This window comes from Hemiscyllium ocellatum, unplaced genomic scaffold (genome assembly GCF_020745735.1).
Source record: "Hemiscyllium ocellatum isolate sHemOce1 unplaced genomic scaffold, sHemOce1.pat.X.cur. scaffold_957_pat_ctg1, whole genome shotgun sequence".
NCBI classification, from domain to species: domain Eukaryota; kingdom Metazoa; phylum Chordata; class Chondrichthyes; order Orectolobiformes; family Hemiscylliidae; genus Hemiscyllium; species Hemiscyllium ocellatum.
Genome location: NW_026869326.1, coordinates 113587 through 133803, shown reverse-complemented (window position 1 = coordinate 133803; position 20217 = coordinate 113587). Strand labels below are relative to the sequence as shown.

At 45.7% G+C, this 20217-nt stretch overlaps 1 long non-coding RNA gene across 1 annotated transcript; it reads left to right on the top strand.

Annotated features, from left to right (window-relative positions):
* The first annotated feature begins 880 nt into the window (after positions 1 to 880).
* LOC132814830 (uncharacterized) lies at positions 881 to 4480 on the top strand. Its single transcript, XR_009644518.1, has 3 exons — positions 881 to 980; positions 3339 to 3429; positions 4402 to 4480. It is a non-coding gene; the product is annotated as an uncharacterized LOC132814830 (long non-coding RNA).
* Positions 4481 to 20217: the final 15737 nt, after the last annotated feature.

Here is a 20217-nt window from a genome sequence, read left to right as displayed (position 1 = left end):
GAAAGGCATATTGACCAGGAAGAAAAGGAAATTTTAATGGAACGGGCTGAGACATTTTACAGAACTTAGTGCACATCGGAAAACACAAATTTGAAAATCCCAGGACCGTGTTTGTGGCAAACGGGAAAATGCTTCAAATGGTGAATGGTGCGAGTGAGAGCCGCCATCTTTATTGGGGGCAGTGATTCATGGGACATGTGTGTGGCAGCCAACTTTGTGAGGGGCAAGCTGCAGGGGGACACATGCACAGCTTTGCCTGGCAGGGAGTGATAGGGCAGGAATTACAGAGTGTCAGAGTCAGGGTGTTTTCAATGTCAGAGTGTGATGCTGGAAAAGCACAGCCGGTCAAGCAGCAGCCAATCGGTGGGAAGGAAGATGGACAAGAAGGTGGTGCCCAGTTGGAAGGCTGGATCTGGGATAAGGTTGGGGGGAGTGGAAATGCGGAAACTGGTGAAATCCACATTGATCCCATGTGGTTGGAGGATCCGAACACAGAAGATGAGGCGTTCTTCCTCCAGGCATCAGATGCCTGGGATTTGACAGTGGAGGTGGCCCAGGACCTGCATGTCCTTGGTGGAGCGGGAAGGGGAGTTAAAGTGTTGGGAAACAGGGTGTTTGGGTTGTTCAGTGTTTTACTGTTACTTTCACAGACCTTTTGTGAGTTAATTTTCCTCTGCTGCCCAACCCCTAACAACGTGCTGCTCTCTAAACGGACTGAATTTTCCACAATCACTTTGCGAGTGAATAATTCCTTTTTACAACAAAAGAGTGCATTTTCCCTCTATTTCTGACCATCGAAATCTGCAACATTTTCATTCCCTGTAATGCATTTAGCACTCCCTGAAATATCAACTGTGTGTTTCTCCCTCCACAGATCCCAGTGATTAATGCCAAAGCCCCATTGCCTGTGGAGAGGGTGATGTTTGACTTCCTGTACAGCTGCAGTTTGTGTGGTGAAGGTGCTCCCACAATGTGGTTGGGTAAGAGACATTACAGATTATTCACTCAGCGACAGAGAAAAGTTGAAAATGTATGTGCAAATCAACAACAGTTTGTATTTTTATCATTTTTATAATTTTACAGAAATACTATTGATAATTTCTGACATTAGGCAACAGATGGGTATATTAGGTCAGGTGATCAAAAGAATTGCCAAATAAGCAGGTTTTCGGGAATACCTTAAAGGAGAAAAACAGATATGAAAGGGATATGGGAGTCTGAAAGAAAATGAGTTGTCGGGGTCTCACAGGTTGTGTGGTGCAGGGAGACAGGGATGTTCACAGCCAGGAATTACATCAAGAGTGAGAATTTTAAGTTGCTTGTAAATGGGAGCCCTTTGTTGGATCAACAAGTTTTAGAGCAAGTGAGCGCTTGGGCAGTAGAGTTTTAGATATTCTTGAGATTATATGTAAGTTGAATGTGGGAGGCTGGCCAGGAGTGTGTTTGGATAATGAAGTCTGGAGATAACACAGGGATGGACAAGTATTTCAGTCAATTAGCTGAGACTCGGGTGGGGTTGGGTGATCTCACAAATGTCGAAATAACAGTTTTGGAGTCAGGCTCCTCTTCCTCATCACTCCCCCTCACCAATTCACAGATATCGTTCCTTGTTCTGTCTGTCTTTTCTGGTTATGTCCTGCTCACCCATTCTGCTACTAACTAATATTTTACTTCAAGGTTGTTGGAAAATCCTTCTCCATCTCCACTCTCCCTTTCCTTTCTGAAGTCCTTGTATTTGGTGTCCCTCAAGGATCTATCCTTGGTCCCTCCAGTTTCTCACCTACATACTGCCAGGAAGTGACATCGTCCAAAAGCACTGTTAGGTTTCACATGTACACTGACAATGTCCAGCTCTACCTCCCCATCATCCCTCTCCATTACTCCACTGTTATCAAACTGCTTGCCACACTCCCACTACTCGATTAGCTGAAATTTCCTCCAATGAAACATTGCAATGGTTAAACTCATTGCCTTCAGTTGCTGTTACAAATTCCTTTCCCTTACTGCTGAGCCCCTCTCTCTCACTGGGAACTGAGGCAGAACTACACTCTTCACAATATTGCTCTCCTATTCTGACCCCAAGGTGACGTTCTGATCAGACATCTACACAATCACAAACACCAGGAATTCCAATCTAAAATGTTGCTTGTCTCCCCCTCGCCCCCTTGCTACTGAAACCCCTTACCCGTGTTGGTGTTGCATTAAAGTTGACAAAACCCTTGATTCTGTGACTGACCCAGAGTCTGGTTCTAGGTTCCCTCATGCTGGGACACATCCTGTCAGTCTTTACCTTGTCAAACCCCTGAGGAAGCCGATATGTTTGAAAGAGTTCCCTTCTCATTCTTCCCAAATCGAGTGAGTAGAGTCCCGACTTGTTCAGCCTTTTCTTAAAAGAGAATCCCTTCAAACCAAGGATCATCCCAGTCAATCTTCTCTGAATGCCTCTGATGAAGTGATGTATTACCTTAAATAAAGGGAGCAAAACTTCTCTCATTCCTCCAGATGTGGTCTCACTCGCACTGTATAAAGTTGCTCTCAGGTATATACATCAAACTCTTATCCTGCAAATCCCTTGAAATCAGGAGCAATATTCCATTCCCCTTCCTGATAACCTGGTGTAACTTTGTGCTAGCTTGCTTTGTTTCCTGCACATTTACCTCTTGCTCCCTTTGTGGTGCAGCTTTCTACAGTTTCCACGAATTACATAGTCCTCTGTTCTTTTTATTATCTTCTCCAAAATGAACAACCTCACATTTTCCCATTTGCCGACTTGTTGCCCACTTCTCCAATGAATCCCTCTCTGTAAACTGTTTATAATCCTTTTGGAACTTTACTGTTATGCCTTTCCTAGGAGATTTTCCCCATCATTCTTCTAAACTTTTCCTGGGAACACTGGGCAGTGGGAAGCATGCAGAATTCCTGTCTTTTAAGGGATACTCTATGGAATGACTGGGAGAAGCTTGCTGCCTATTTGGTCAGAATGGTGACAACTTGCCCATCGCGCTGCATGAGCCTTTCAGCACCCCCGCCCCCCCCCAACCCATGTCTTATTGATGAGGCACAGCGGCACCACGGAAGGAAAGAAGAAGCAGCAAATCCTGCTCTCCACATCTCACTAACTCTTGGAACATTCTCTCCCATGTGTCAAAGATCTGCCCTGTTTGGTCACATGAAGTCTCAAGATGGAAACTGATAGAAACCCACGTAGATTTCCCCCTGAATTGACTGCTGACCTCCACAAGGGGTAATGTGTCCAGTCATCCTGGGCCAGGAGGAGGAGATGGTGCGAGTTTCTAACCTGATCTTACAGTGACGGATTTTATAAACTTGTATTACAGGTGGACATTCAGATGGTAACCTCAGTATTTGTAACACCAAACTCTGACAGAATTACACAATTCATAAAGACCTGGATATTTGCATTTAGTTGTGAGTATTGTGTTCCAGCTCATTCCTATTTGATGCATAAAAGTTCTCGTTTGAATCAAACCATCCTGTCAATAGATCTCCCCCAAGTCTTTCATATATGTCTTGTCATGAGTTTATGATGAGCTGATGAGTGTAAGGTTGATTATCCTAATGTATAATTTCTGTAAACCCCTCTGTCACAGGGCAGCCACAATTTGCTCTGCTACAAGGAGAACAATCAGTTTCCCCAAACCCCTGATTCCCCAATGTCTGTTTGTTCTCGATAAGGTACACATCAGGATTGTGTTGGAACATTCTCCACTTGCCTGCATCAGTGCAGCCCCCAACAATATTGAAGAAAGTGAACATCCTCCAGGACAAAGCACTGTGCCTGAGTGGTGTCCCATCCCCCACCTTCAGCATTCCCTCTCCCCACCCCCGAGGCACAGTGGCATCACAGTGTAAAAGGGAAAGGCAGCATTGTCCGACTAGACCATAGGGCTGCTCTCCCATTAGGGAGAGATGGCTGGTGGTGGTTTTAACCTGAAGGTTACCCAGCCCAGGCAAGGGGAGAGGTTAGAAAGGAGAGTCCATCTATTGTATATGGATATTATTGATTTGTACCATTAACACCCATGTCCCTGCAAATAAAATCCCCCATTCCTTGTACCATCCTGGTAAATCTCCTGTGCCCCCTCTCAGGGACCCTGCCATCCTTCCCAATGTATGGGCGATCTCTGGTTTGCACAGACCCAGCTGCTCTGTGTTCCTGTGGGTGATGTCGTCATAGAGCAACAGTTGCACTAAACCTCACTGTCTGTCAGGGTGGGAGACACAAATCCCGAAAACATTTGAGATGTACTTCGTGTGCACTTGCGATGCTATGATAGAGGAGACTTTTCCACAAGTACTGGAAAATAGATCAGGATAGTTCGGTGGTAGTTTTCTTTCTCACAGTTGGATCACCAGAGTCTCTTTCTGTTCTGTATACAGCTGAGATGTTTATTATAGGAATATGACCGGCTCCATTGGACATCAGGTCAGAAACGGTGATACTAGAATAGATGACACATGGCTGGTCGATGTTTTTGGGAGGTAAATGAGACACAGAGTTTTAAGATGAAATTCAGAAGCTCAGCGCAGGAATCAGAAAGGGCCATCATCAAGTGAGAAATAAAAATTGGCGTCTTGGAGAGGGTGCAAACAAGGTTTACTAGCATGCTTCCTGGACTGGAAGGTTTCCTGTATGAAGAAAGTTTGAATAAGCTCGGACTCTTCTCTCTGGACAGAAAGAGGAAGAGAGGAGACCTTAAAGTTGTACAAAATAATGACAGGAATAGATACAATCAATAGCCAGAGAATTTTCCATAGGGCAGGATTGACTTGTATGGGAAGTCATACTATGAAGATTTTAGGAGGAAGGTATAAAGGACGCGTCAGGGGTAGGTGTTTTACACAGAGAGTTGTGAATGCATGGAATGCGTTACCAGCGTTGGTGGTGGAAGCGAAGTCTTTGGGCACATTTATGCGACTGCAGGACGTGCACATGGATAGCAGTGAGGGGTGCGTAGGTTAAGTTAGTATGTTTTACATTAGGATTAAATCTCGGTGCAACATCGTGGACGTAAGGTCCTGTTCTGTGCTGTACTTGTCTATGTTCTATGATGAGGGATAGTCGGCATGGCTTTGTGTGTGGAAAATCGTGTATCACGTACTTGATTGAGCTGTTTTTGAAGAAGTAACAAAGAGGATTGATGAGGGCAGAGCGGTAGATGTGATCTGTATGGACTTCAGTAAGGCGTTCGTCACGGTTCCCCATGGGAGACTGATTAGCAAGGTTAGATCTCACAGAATACAGGGAGAACTAGCCATTTGGATACAGAACTGGCTCAAAGTTAGACGACAGAGGGTAATGGTGGAAGATAGTTATTTGGACTGGAGGCCTGTGATCAGTGGGGTGCCACAAGGATCTGTGCTGGGCCCCCTGCATTTTGTCATTTGTATAAATGATTTGGATGTGAACATAGGAGGTATAGTTAGTAAGTTGGCAGATGACACCAAAATTGAAGATATAGCGTACAATGGAGTATGTTCCCTCGGATTACAATGGGATCTTGATCAGATGGGCAAATGGGCTGAGGAGTGGCAGATGGAGTTTAATTTAGATAAACGCAAGGTGCTGTATTTTGGAAAAGCAAAGCTTAGCAGGACTGATAGACTTAATGGTCAGGTCCTGGGGAGTGTTGCTGAAGAAAGACACCTTGCAGTGCAGATTCATAATTCCTCGAAAGTAGAGGCGCAGGTAGAACTTGAACTAGTGTTGAGATGGTCACACCAAGCACTACTGATGCTGCCTGATCTGAACACAATCACCAGTATGGATAAAATGGGGGCATTGCTGGAAGTCAATGTCGACCTGGGGGAGCGAAGCAGGTCAGGCAGTATCAGAGGAGCAGGAAAGTTGATGTTTTGGGTCGGGACCCTGTGTCAGTCCTGATGAATAGTCCTGACCTAGAACGTCAGCTTTCCAACCCCATCGTATTCATGCTGGTCATCAAATACCTATTTATTCTCGCTCCACGTTCTGGCACTCAGCGAGTAATCGATATTGTAGTGCTTGGTGTGATCATCTCAACACTACTTCAAGGCTGCACTGTTTCCTGCATCTGTCACCATTTCAGATGCTGCCTGACCCGCTGAGGATCTCCAGCAGGTTTTGTTTTTATTGTGGATTTCCACCATTTTGCTGAGGCACTTCGAGTCAGAGAGTTATCCAGCACGGAAACAGGCCCTTCAGTCCAACTCGTCCATGTCGACCAGATATCCTAACCTGACCCAGCTCCATTTGGGAGAGTTGGCCTATATCACACATGAACACTTTCTATTCATGTCCCCCTCCAGACGCCTTTTAAATTTAATTTGGCCTGTGTTCATCATTCCTATAGCATCTCATTCCATACGCTCACCAACCTCTGAGTGAACCGTTTGGCCCTCAGGTCCATTTGAAACCTTTTCTCCTCTCACCTAAAATCCAATACCCTGTAGTTTTGAACTCCCCGACACTGGGTTGGAACAAAGACCTTGGCTATTCACCCTATCTGTGCTTCTCTGTAAGGTATCCCCTCAGTCTCGGAAGCTCTGGGAAAAAAGCCCCAGCTTATTCAGCCTTTCCCTTTAACTCCACAGTCCTAGCAATAACCTTGTAGATATTTTCTGAATCCCTGCTCAAATTTTGTGAAACAGAGTCATAGAGATGTACAGAATGGAAACAGACCCTCTGTCCTAATCGTCCATGCCAATCAGCTCATTTATACATGTACCAAGCAAGTTGTTCCTATGGTCCCCTTGAAGTCTTTCCCCTCTCACGTTAAACCTATGCCCTCTGTTTTTGGACTCCCCTAACCTGGGAATAAAGAAACTGACTAGTCACCCTGTTGTTGCTCCTCACAACTTTATAAAGTTGTATAAAGCCATCCCACAGCATCTCCTGCTCCAGGGAAAATAGCCTCAGCCCCTCCCTATGGTTCAAATGTCCCAATACTGGGAACACTCTTGTAAATCTTTGCTGAACTTGTTCAGGTTTCCCAACATCTTTCCTGGAGCAGGGAGACCAGAATGGAAAGCAGTCTGGGAATTCCAAAAATGGCCAGGCTAATATACTGTAGAACCGAACCATGATCTCCCAACTCCTATACTCAATGCACTGCCCAATAACAGCGAGCATACCAAACACCACCTTCACCGACCTGTCTACCTTCAACCCCACTTTCAATGAATTATCAACACACACTGCACAGTGTATTTGTTTGTGCACACTTCCCAGGAACTTGTCATTATGAGGTTGAGCCCTATTGTGCTAACATTTTTCCGAAATCAGGGAGAATAGAATTGAATGTAGCATTCTAAAACTGGCCTCACCAATGCCCAGTACAGCACAACTGTAGCTAACTCCTATACTCAGTGACCAAATCCCTACAGTGTGGAAGCAGGCCATTCGGCCAATGAGACTATGCCAACCATCTGAACTTGTGTATTTCCCCTATCCATGCCCCTCGTGATTTTGCAAACCTTGATAAGGTCACCCATCAGTCTGTGACGCTCCAGGGAACACAGCCTACTCAACTTCTCCCGGTAGCTCGAATCCTCCAGTCCTGGCAACGTCCTTGAAATTCTTTTCTGACCCCTTTCAAGTTTCACAATATTGTTTTGATAGGAAGGAAACCAGAATTCTATGGATTATTCCAACAGTGGCGTAAGCAATGTCCCGTGCAGCCGCAATATGATCTCCTAACTCCTGTACTCAATGCTCTGACCAATAAGGGAAATCATACCAAACGCTGCCTTCACTATCCTATCTACCTGCGACTCCACTTTCAAGAAGCTATGAATCTGCACTCCGAGGTGTCTTTGTTCAGCAATGCTCCCGAGGACCTTATCATTAAGTGGATAAGTCCTTACTGCAGCACCTCACATTTTTCTAAATTAAACTCCATCTGCCACTCCTCAGCCCATCCGCCCATCTGATCAAGCTCCCATTGTACTCTGAGGTAATCTTCTTCACTGTCCACTACACCTCCAATGTTGGTGTGATCTGCAAACTTACTAACCATACCTCCTATGTTCGCATCCCAGTAATTTATATAAATGACAAAAAGTAGTGGATCAAACAGCGATTGTTGTGACACTCCACTGGTCACAGGCCTCAAGTCTGCAAAGCAGCCCTCCACCACTCTGTCTTCTACCTTTGAGTCAGTTCTGTATCCAAATGGCTGGTTTCCTCTGTATTCCATGAGATCTAACCTTGCTAACCAGTGTCCCATGAGGAGCCTTGCGGAACACCTTACTGAAGTCCACGTAGATCATGTCCACCGCTCTGCCCTCATCAATCCTTTGTTACTTCTTCAAAAGACATTCTTCCCTTTGGAAAATGTAACAGTTACAGCACCGGAATAATCGGCCCACTGTGTCTGTGTGGATCATGATGCCATTCCAAACTAATTCCATCTGCCTGTACGTGATCCATATCCCTGCCACCCCATGCCTGCTTGTGTGTCTGCCCAAACCCCTCAAAAACATTGTGATTGTTTCTGCTTTTACCATCTCCCAGGAGAGTACATTCTAGTCACTGACCCACCTTCTGCTTAAGAAACTTGTCTGACATATCTCCCTTTAAACCTGCACAGATATTGTTGGAAATGCCCAGCAGGTCATGCAGCGTCTGTGAAGAAAAATGAGTTAATGTTTCGGGACTGGTCCCCCTTCCTCAGAAACGTTAACTCTGATTTCTCTTCACAGATGCTGCTGGACCTGCCGAGCGTTTTCAGAAACTTCTGTTTCTCTTCCTGGTTTACAGCATCTGCAGTTGTTTTGGTTTTCATTTCCTTTAAACTGCCCCCTCTCCTCTTAAATGTCTGGCTCTAGAATTTGTCACTTCCACCTTGGAGAAAAGATACACATTATTCACTCTGTCTGTGCGTCTCGGGTTACCCTGCAGCAACTGACTTGCCAAAGACAAAAGTTTTTCCAGCCTCTCCTAATCCAGACAACATCCTGGTAAACCTGTTTTCACCCTCTCCAAAGCCTCCAAATCCCCTTGAAGTCTTTCCCCTCTCCTGTTAAACCTATGCTCTCTACTCTTAGATTCCCATACCCTGGGATAAAAAAGAAACCATGACTAGTCACCCTATCCTTGCTCCTCATAATTTTATAAAGTTCTGCAATGCCACCTCAAGTGTTCAGTGATCCAGGGAAAATAGCCTCAGCCTATTCAGCCTCTCCCTATGGTTCTAATGTTCCAATACTGGCAGCACCCTTGTAAATCTTTTCTGAATTCTTTCAAGTTTCTCAACATCCATCCGAGAGCAGGGAGACTGGAATTGAAAGCAGTGCGGAAATCACAAAAGTGGCCGAGCCAATAAACTGTACAACCAAAACATGATCTCCCAACTCCTATCCTCAATGCGCTGCCCAATAACAGCTAGCATTACAAGCATCACCTTCACCGACCTGTCTACCTTCAACCCCACTTTCAAGGAACTATCAACCCACACTGCACGGTCTGTTTATTCATCAGCATTTCCCAGGAACCTGTCATTGAGGTTGAGTTTATTGTGGTAACATCTTTCTGAAATCAGGGAGACCAGAATTGAATGTAGTATTCTAAAATTGTCCTCACCAATGCCCTGTACAGCCGCTACACGACCTCCTAACTTCTATACTCAGTGACAGAATCCCTACAGTGTGAAAACAGGCCATTCGGCCCATGAGACTATACCAATCAACGGAACAGCATTCCACCCTAACTCTGTAACCTCTCATTTCCCACAGCGAATCCACCTTACCTGCAAGACTTTGGATTGAGAGAGGAAACCAGAGCACCCAGAGGAAGGTCACGCAGACACACACTGGGAGAATGTGTGAACACCACACAGACAGTGGAATTGAACCCAGTCCATTTATTAATCAGTGCCTTGACCAATAATGGTCACCATCCCAAATGTCAACAAATGATCTCCCTGAAACTCGACTTTGCAGTTTACTATGCAGTTGTTCTGAGCCCTTCAGAGGGATTGAAGGGGATGGAGAGAAAACAGCAACAGGGTTGAATTTTGATCTGTAAAAATTCTCTCCATCTTCCCCCTCTCTGCCTGTCTCCCCTGTCTGTTTGTTATCCCCGTCTCCCCCTCTCTGTCTGTTCCCCATGTGTCTGTCTGCTGCCTCACCGCACCTGTTCCCGTTGCTTCCTCTGTCCCTACTGTCTGTTCCCCATCTCTCTCTTCCCCCTTCTCTGTGCCATCCCTCTCTATCCCACCAGCCTCTCTGTCTCCCCACCCTCTGCCACCCCATCCCTGCCTTCCCTCATCTCCCTATTCCCTAGGTCTGTACTCCCCCACCACAGGGAAAAGACGTTGTCTATTTAACCTACCCATGTCCGGCGTGATTTTATAAATCTCTATAAGGTCACCCCTCAGCCTCCGACACGCCAGGCAAAACTACTGGCAAATCCTTGCAATTCTTTTCTGACCATTTCAAGTTTGAGAACATTCTTCTGATCGGAAGACCAGAGTTGCATGGAATATTCCAAACGTTGCCTAATCAATGTCCTGTACAGCCACAATATGACCTCCCAACCCCTATACTAAACACTCTGACCAATAAAAGCAAGCAGACCAACTGCCACCTTCACTATCTTATCTACCTGCGACTTTACTTTCAAGGAACTATGAAGCTGCACTCCAAGGTCTTTGTTTAGCAGCATCCCCAGGAACTTACTATTAACTGTATGCGTCCTACTAAGGTTTGTTTTTCCAAAATGCAGCACCTCACTTTTTTTCTAAACTGAACTCCTCGGCCCATTTGCCCATGTGATCCAGATGCCTTGTACTCTGAGGTAATCTTTTTCACTGTCCACTCCAACTCCAATTTTGGTGTCATCTGCAAACTTACTAACAATACCTCTTATGTTTACATCCAAGTCAATGATATAAATGACGAAAAGTAGTGGATCCAGCACCGATCCTTGTGACACTCCACTGGTCACAGGTCTCCAGCCTGAAAAGCACCCCTCAACCACCATCCTCCGTCTTCGACCTTTGAGCCAGATCTGTATCCAAATGGCTAGTACTCCCTGTATTGCATGAGATCTAACCTTGCTAACCAGTCTCCCTTCGGGAACCTCGTCAAACGCCTGACTGAAGGCCATGTAGATCATGACGACCGCTCTGCCTTCATCAATCATTTTTGTTACTTCTTCTAAAAAACTGACTCAAGTTCATGAGATGTGATGCCTCACACACAAAACTGTTAATAATATACAGGACTTAACTCTGTACATTGGGGTCTGCGTCACCTAGTTATGGGTGTTCATATTCTGGATAAAGTTCACGTGCACCAGCTTTGTGTTAGTGACTGTGTATTGAGTCTTGTTAATATCATCAACACAGGTGAGTTCCATTTGAAAGGCAGTCCCTATATCCCTATCCCTCCCCCCACCATCTGCTCTGTCTCTTCTGTACCCACTGTAGACAGTAAGTGGGAGGAGCTCATGGAGTTTCCATGTGAGTGAGATTGAGAACATCTTCCCTTCTTTCCACTAGCCCACCAAGAAATGGTGATAGTGTCCTTGCCTCTGGACCAGGTGGATCGGGTTCAGAGTTGAGGAACAGCATCTTTGAAGAGGCTGATTGGAAAACCTGCCCAAGCCACCAGGCCATTCTGTCTCCCAGCTGTCCCTGCCTGAGCCTTAACAGAACCTTTCTATAGTTTCTCTCCTGTCAGCCTCTCCCATTGCTCAGTTTGTCCAGGATCCCCTCCTGCTGCTACACTGCTCCTGTCCCTCACTGACCTGTCCATCCCCCAGTGTCCCTCCTCGTTCATTCATTGTTTACAATCCCATTGTCCCAGTCCTCCAGCCCCGCCCCCTCCACCTTATTGGGCAGTAGCTGCTGTCAATCACTCAGGCTCCTGTGTGATCTGGAACATGTGCTGTCGGAGGGGGGAACCAGTGCCAGGGAGGGAGGCTATGGGTGTATGGGATTAATCTATCATTGTCAGCTCCCTATCTTTCTCCTCTGGGAACAGGACCCGGGGAATAGCTCCTCTCCTGGTATCCTGACGAGTGGTCAAAGTATGAATGGGGGAGGATTTTGCAGAAAGTCATCAGAACACATTTTGTGAAAATTCAGGATTGTTATGGAAAGGGACAAGGATGGGCCTGCAATTAGAGTTCTAACTTGCTTCATTTCAGTTCAACCAGATATGATTTTGCCAGTGTGCAGGATGCAGTGTGTGCAGGATGGTTCTCATCAGCGGGTGGAGGTGGGGAATATAAATGAGGTTCCAGATTGATTTTTCCCCAATGCGATTCCGACCAGGAAGGAAACCCGGGGACCTGGCGGGAGGATTCACCAACACCCGGGAGGCTCAGAGTCAGAATCATTGATTTGGTTCTTAGTCTGCAGACAAGAGCTAGGCAACTGAATTCAAGGAGAGGAGAGAGATTGTGAAAACTGGGTGTGGAGGAAAGGAGTGAGGAGATTGGTTTGGTCTTCAGTTAACAAGAGAGAGAAATTGTGAGACTGAGATTTAAAGCTTTGGGGGGAACAAGGAAACTACAATTTAATACTATCATTATCTTATAAAGTTCCATCCTGTATTAACAGTGGTGAGTTGTTTTCTCTGTTGTAGGGTACTGAAAGGGTGGATTTGTGAATGAGAAATTCAAATTGAGCTTCATGTTCAGACCTGATGGTTACTGGATCCGTGCCGATCTGAATATCATTGGCCTTTTCATCTGGAAGGAAAGGTGTGTATTCTGTCCGTGGACAATATTTCAAATGTCAGTGTGTCTGGAAAAAATTACTGCGACACAGCCAAGTCCATGTTAGCAAAGTTTGTAGCTTTGAATGGAGGCTGTTTATCAGGATTATCTCCATGGCAACGGCAGTTTAAAAAGTCTAGTTCAATTCAGCACATTGTTTTCACATCGCACCCCTGCCCCACAGCCCCCCGTGGCTCACTTCAGTACCTGACAGGCGCTTCAGTTTCAGTGGGATTGTCTGTCAGGATTCTGATGTGGAGGAGACGGTGTTGGAGTGGGGTGGACAAAGTTATAAATCTCACAACACCAGATTATGGTCCAACTGGTTTATTTGGAAGCACTAGCTTTCCGAGCACGGCGTAATTTTTAATTTTATCAGGGCTATCTCGATGATGGCAGACTTCAGTTAAGTATTTCAACAATTACAGAGGCCACATCTTCCCCTCGAGCAGTGTCAACTGCTATTCTGGCCCTCGGGTTAGCTACTCCTCACTTATCTCCCCCAATCCCATCGAGCTTTCTGTTGATCTTTAAAGTTTTTTAATCTCCTAGTTTCTCGCTGGTCATTGCCAATTTGTGTGCCTTCTATTTCAATTTGATAGACTCCCTTATTTCCTTAGCCACTCATGGCAGATTACTCCTTTTCCTACAGTCTTTCCTTTTTATGGATATAGACTTTTGCTCAACACTTGGAAAAATTGCTTTGATATTTCTCCATTGGCCGTCACCTGCCCCATTGTAAAGTCTTTGCTTCTAGTTTACATTAGCCAACTCCTGTCTCATCCTATTGTAGTCTCCTTTGTTTAAGCTCAGGATCTTGGGATTGGATTTAATCTTCCCGCTTTCCAACTGTACTCTAAATTCATCCAGACTTATCACAAGTCTTTTTATCAGATTACAAGGTGAGGGGATGTTTGCTGGGTGTTTTGGTTTTCATTATCAGTGACCTTAACTTTGTAGTAAAGTACAGGATAAATATTCACAACAGAGTATTCTGGACGGTGTGAATGTACGACACAGTCTAAAATCATAAATCACTATCTCTCCTCAGTTTAAAATTGCAAAATCATTATCTCCCACACGCTTCCTCACTATCTAAGTTTGGAACACTAACCCACCTGATTATCCTGCATTTTCCGAAAATCTCCTTTGGTGAATGTGGTGAGTTTTGGATTCAGCTTTCCTGTTATTACCGGAAGAAGATGAGCACTGTGTACAGGAGAGGCAATGCAGCCCTTCGAACCAGCTCCACCATTTAATACGGTGATGACTGAGCTCACCTCAGTCTCAGCTGGATTTTCCCGCCTGCTCTCTCTCACCCTTCAGCTCATTGCAAATTCAACATCCCTTCATTAAATCTGCTCATTGCCTGGCGTCTACCGCATTTTGAATAGGAAATTCCACAGATTCACAACACATTGAGACAAGTACATTCTTCCTGAGAATAGAATAGAGTTCCTATAGTGCAGAAACAGGGTATTCATCCATGGAGTCCACACCAACCTATGATGAGCATCCCATTCAGAACCACCCTATCCCTGTGACCCTGCATTTCCCAGGTTTAATGGCTTAAACGGCGCATGCATGGGCACTGTGGGCAATTTAGTTTGGCCAATCCACCTAACCTCCACATATTTGGACTGTTGGAGGAAACTGGAGCACCCAGAGGAAACCCATACAGACATGGGGAGAACGTGTAAACTCCACACAGTCAGCTAAGGCTGGAATCAATCCCGGGTCCCTGACGCTGTGAGGCAGTGGTGCTGGCCACTGAGCCACCTCTGGTAAAATCTGCTCCCCCTTATTAACCTCCCTGCCCCGCAATTGGCTGAATCTGTGTTCTTTACATCAGAAATCAGGTTGTGGAAGCAGATGTCTCAGTAAAATCCAGTGACAGCCCATATGTTCTGTGTGTCTGAATGGGGATCCTATACACAACACCCTCCAGTCCACACTTTTCATTCACTATACAGAAACATGTCTCCAGTGGCTTCATGGGGACTACAACTCCCACAATCCCTGAGGCGGGGACCACACGTGTGTGGGGATGCCTGGCACTGTAAATGTACAGAATGTGGGCTGATTTCGGAGCATGTGCTTTGGGGTAACTAGCAGAAAGTACTTCACACTGGGATTGGCTGGAGGAGGAGCGTATTGGTTGGAGGAGGGGCGGGGGGTCAAAGTGTCACTACACCCATGCGGGTCCAAAGGCCATTCCCAACTCGTCATAACACTGGACATCGACCAATGGGAAACAAAGAAGGATCTGACCGATTCTCCCAGACTGAAGGTTCCTCTTCTGTCCAGGATCTGCCACCTCCCTTTCAGTTTCCTTTTGTTTCATTCTGCTGTTACATTATTGACTTGCAGCAACTGAAGGGAAAGGAAGTGAGCCAGAAAAGGTGCAGAGTCTAACCAGGGACGGGAAGCGGTGGCATGGATCTGTTTATCAGTAACTCCATGAGAATGGGGAGGGTGTACACTAGGGGGCAGCAGAGTCAGAATGGTGGGATAGAGTAAGTGGGCTGGAGGGTTACAGCTTTGGGGGAAGAAAGGGGAAAAAGATATTCCACAGAAACTAGAATTGTCTGTTCTGAATTTCTAACCTGTACATATTCCTTGATACAGGGGGCTAGATGGTGAAGGTTTGCAGACTGAAATCTCAAAATCATGTGCATATTGTGATTAAGTTAATCAGCATTTGAAGAACCAAAGATAGAGAATCACTCTGCCTCACAGCATTGTCGGTCTCTCTGCGCCAAATGGACTGTGAATGGTTCAAGACAGCAGCTCACTACCATCTTCTCAAGGGTAACTAGAGATGGGGAATAAATGCTGGCAGAGCCAGTGATGCCCATATCCTGGAAATGGTTTCTGTCTCTAGTTGCTGAAACCCGGTTGATGTTACTGCAGGATGATGAGGGATGCTGAGTGCATCCTCCAGGAGGCAGCACCATCACATTACCCCTGCCTACACCCACACAGTAACACAGCAACTTCACTGGAACAAAAGGCAGTGAAGCCAAAGGAGGACTTAGATATAGTTCTTCGAGGTAAAGTCATGAAAAGGGATTGGAACACAGCAGGAACAGGAGACTGAGCTGGATGCTCAGCTGTTTCCCATTGAATGTGGAGCAGGTGGAAAGGCTGAATGGTCGTCTCCTGCTGCTATATCCCAGGTATGTATATAGTCATGGAGCCCGGGTAGGATGGAATGGGCAGGGATTCTCCAGGAGATTGCACTACCACAACAGGTTTCAGTGAGGGAAGGTTTGATGGATTTTATTTAACATTTATCTTTAACACAAGGTTTGAGAATTTTGGTTTTAAAATGTTGTCAAAGTTTTTGCACAGCAAATAAAATTAAAGAAAATAAATTCAACTGTCTGAATATAACAGTTTTAAAACTTTCAACCTCTGTAAAGCAAAATTTTGTCCATTCACTTTTCAGCTACTCAAGCTCCAGGGAAATATTCCCTCCCTGTCTGAACCTTTGGTTTGATATAACTGTTTTTCAGGTCTCGTTCTGTGAGCTGCGAAGCGTTCTTTTTCCCCATTTCTCAGACCCAGAAATGTTATCACAGCAACCTTCCCACCATCAAAATCATCATTATGCCATTTTGCTTTTGGTGAACATATAATCACCAGCAGTGCAAAAGTAAGGACCGCAGATGCTGGAAACCAGAGCCTAGATTAGAGTGGTGCTGGAAAAGGGCTTTTGCCACAATGTTGATTTTTCTGGCTCCTGACCTTCTGTGCTTTTCCAGCACCACTCTAATCTCGACATATCAGTAGCAGTAAACCATTTGTGTAACCGATTGAATATTTCCAAACAAAACCCATTACGGGCCATGCAAACCTTTACAAGTGACCGAGTGAGAAAAGGACGAAATCAAAGTAGAGTTGTGGGGAGGGGGCAGCGGTGGGGATAAAGCACTATATTCCATGCAGTGCCCACCTCTATCTAAAGGCATCAAGAGCATTGATACAGACCACATGCTCCTTCTCCAAGGACACCCTGCTGTGTAGCCTTTATCGACAATCATAGAATTGCATCCCTACAGTGTGGAGGAGAGCATTGGCCCATCAAACCCCACCAACTACCCGAAGAACATCCGACCCACTGAACTCCATCCCTGTAATCCTGCATTTCCCAAGGCTGATCCATCTAGTCTGCACAATCCTGGATACTGTGGACAAGGTGGCACGACCGATCCACATAACGTGCACATTTTTGGGCTGTGGGAGGAAACCAGAGCACCTGGAGGGGACCCACACTATTATGGAGAGAATGTGGGAAATCCACATTGACCAAGGCTGGTCTCTAACCTGATGCTGTGAAGCAGGAGTGCTATAATCACAATTTAAATCAAAACAGATAATCCCTGCTCATTGTCCCATTGCTGTTTGTAGAGACATCCTGAGGTTTAGAGAGTGGCGATGTAAGTTCAGTCAACTCCAGCCCAGTTAATGTGGTTAACAACAACAAAATCAATACTCCAACAGTGTCATCATGTACAAGGGCCACTCCTGACTCGGATGAACAGTAACATCAGAATCAGAGTCCTGCAGTCCACATGGAGCAGGTGGATGGCCACTTCCCTGTGAACACTCACTGGTCTCTCAATCATGTTCAAGACGCAGCAAATCCCTTGTCACACAGAGAGGTGAACAGCGCCGACCCAGTGTGAACCCGCTGGGGTCCCAGTGGGCAGGATGAATCACTGAATCCCTTCTCTCACACTGAGCATCTGAATGGCCCCTCCCCCTGGTGGGGCAGGATGAATCACTGAATCACTTCTCTCACACAGCATCTGAATGCCCTTTCCCCTGTGTGAGCTGACTGGGGACTCCGCAGGTGCTGCATTTGAGTGAATCTACCCCCACACTGGGAACAAGTGAATGACCTCTCTCCAGAGTGAGCTCGTTGGTGTTTAAGCAGGTCAGAGGACTGAGTGAATCCTTTCCAACACACTGAGCAGGTGAATGGTCTCTCCCCGGTGGGAATGCACTGATGTCTCCGCTGGTGAGAGGTTTGAATGAATCCTTTCTCACACATGGAACAGGTGAAGGGTCTAAATCCACTGTGCCATCTCTGGTGCCTCAGCAGATTGGAAGATGAGTAAATCCCTCCCCATACGTGGGGCAGGTGAGCGGCCTCTCCGCAGTGTGACTGTGTTGGTGAGTGTCCCACTGAGAGGGGTAAGTAAATTCCTTATTCTGATTGAGCCCGTCCTCCTGTTTCTCTCAGTTGTTATTGACAATCTCATCCCCCCCGCACCAGAACCTGTTCCAGATCAGGCAGAATGGTTAGCTGCAGCTGGTCACCTGACCGGTCACTGGTCCTGGAAGGTTCACTCTCCACAGATGCTGCCAGACCTACTGATTTTTTTCCAGCAATTTCTGTTTTTATTTCTGACTTCCCAGCATTTGCAGATGTTTAGTTTTCCAATACTCATCTTGTCTGTTGCAGAGGAGTTTATTGATGAAATTAAAGGGTTTCAAAAATTGTACATTAGGTCACACATCAGCTATGATCATCATGAGTGGCACAGCAAAGTCGAGGGGCTGAATGGCCTCCTCCTGTTCCAATGAAAGTTATCCATTGTCAGCTTGTGGTAACATTTCCCCTCACTGCTCACTTCACCTCCATGTCGAACACACTGTTACTGACTGAACAAACCTCTTGTGTTTGAACTAAACCTGCTCATGTTCAATGGCTCCCCTTCCTGCCTCCTGGGTTTAACTCTCACCGTGGAGTGCTGTCTCATATTACTGCAGGAATACCGACAAGGATTAATCCTGGAGTCTGTATCCGCTGGGATCCACAATCACCGTTTATTTCCTTCTTCCTCTTTCATTCTGTCGATTGAACTCTCGGTTTCAATCCATTCTCCTGTCAAGCTCTTCAACATGTCCATGTGGGTGGACTAGAGGCATCTGGGATGAAGGGAAATGGGGATTAGGCGGAAGCACGAGGAGCGGTGATAGCAAGGACAGTTCTCATTGTAACGGCAGAGTTTCTCCGCGACCCAGTGAGTGGTGAGGCACCTGAGTTTGTGGGGGGGAGACAGATTCAATCAGGGATTTGGTAAGACACTCAGACATTGACCTGTCCATCTGATTGTTAACTCAGGCAGATAGTAAGAAAGATGCACATTTAGATAGCACCTTTGTTGACCTGGGGCAATGAAGCATGCTTCCAACCCAATGATTTCAACCTCAAATCTCTGAAAACACAGACACAAAGCTTCCGACTTGTACCAGGCTGTCTCTGAGCCTCCTCTTTTCTTGAGAAAAGCATTTTGAGCTGTTCAGCCTTTCCTGGTGATTATAACCACTATGTTCCTGTAAGATTTTTGACTGAACCTTTATATTCCTGTTCCTTGTGAGTGATGAAAGTAGCAAAAACAGTTCCTGACCTGTGAGGGGTTTCGATTGGAGTGTTTATATTTGCAAATTCATTCCCACCCTCACATTCAGTGTGAAATTGATGTAAAACTGAAGGGAAGGAGTGAGTGAGCACCCACAGAACCATAAAGGAAGCATTTGGATCTGAGTTGAATGAACCTACTCTAAGATCAAACTAAACAACACGCCCTTCATTTACTATCATCCATGTGCCTATCCAAGAGTCGCTTCGAGTCGTTGATGGATCTGAATCTACTACCACCACTGGCAGGGCATTCCATGCACCCACCACTATCTATAAAGAAACTATCTCTGACATCTCCCCACAACTTCCCCCATTCACCTTAAAATTATGCCACTTTGTGGGGAAAACTCTTTCATTACCCATTCTATCTATGTCTCTCATCATCTTATAAAAATCTATCAAGTAAACTCTCACCTTCTTTCACCTCAATGACCAAAGCCCCAGCTCCCTCAACGTTTTTTTCATAAGACATGCCTTCTAGTCCAGGCAGCATCTTGGTAAATCTCATCTGCACCTTTTCTAAAGCTTCCTCATCCTATGTATAATGAGGTGATCAGAACCGAACACAATATTCCAAGTGTATTCTCACCAGGGATCCATAGAGCTGCAGCATAACCTCATGGCTCTTAAACTCAATTTTCCTGCGAATGAAAGCCAGCACAGCATACACCGTCTCAATAAACCTATTACCTTGGATGTCAGCCATGAGGGATGTATGGACGTGCACCCCACGATCCCTCTGTTCCTCCACATTGCCACGAATCCTGCATTTAATCCGAAAATATGCACTCAAATTTGAAATTGCAAAATGAATAACTTCACACTTTCCCAGGTCGTACTCCATCTGCCACTTCTCAGCCCAGCTCTGCCAATGTCCTCTAGCAACTACAAAAGCCCTCCACACTATCGACAACTCCACCAACCCTCGTGTCATTGTCAAACTTCCTAACCCACCCTTCTACTTCCTCATCAAAGTCATTTATAAAAATCACAAGAAGCAGAGGTCCCAGAACTAATCCCTTCAGAATACTACTGGTCACCGTGCTCCAAGCTG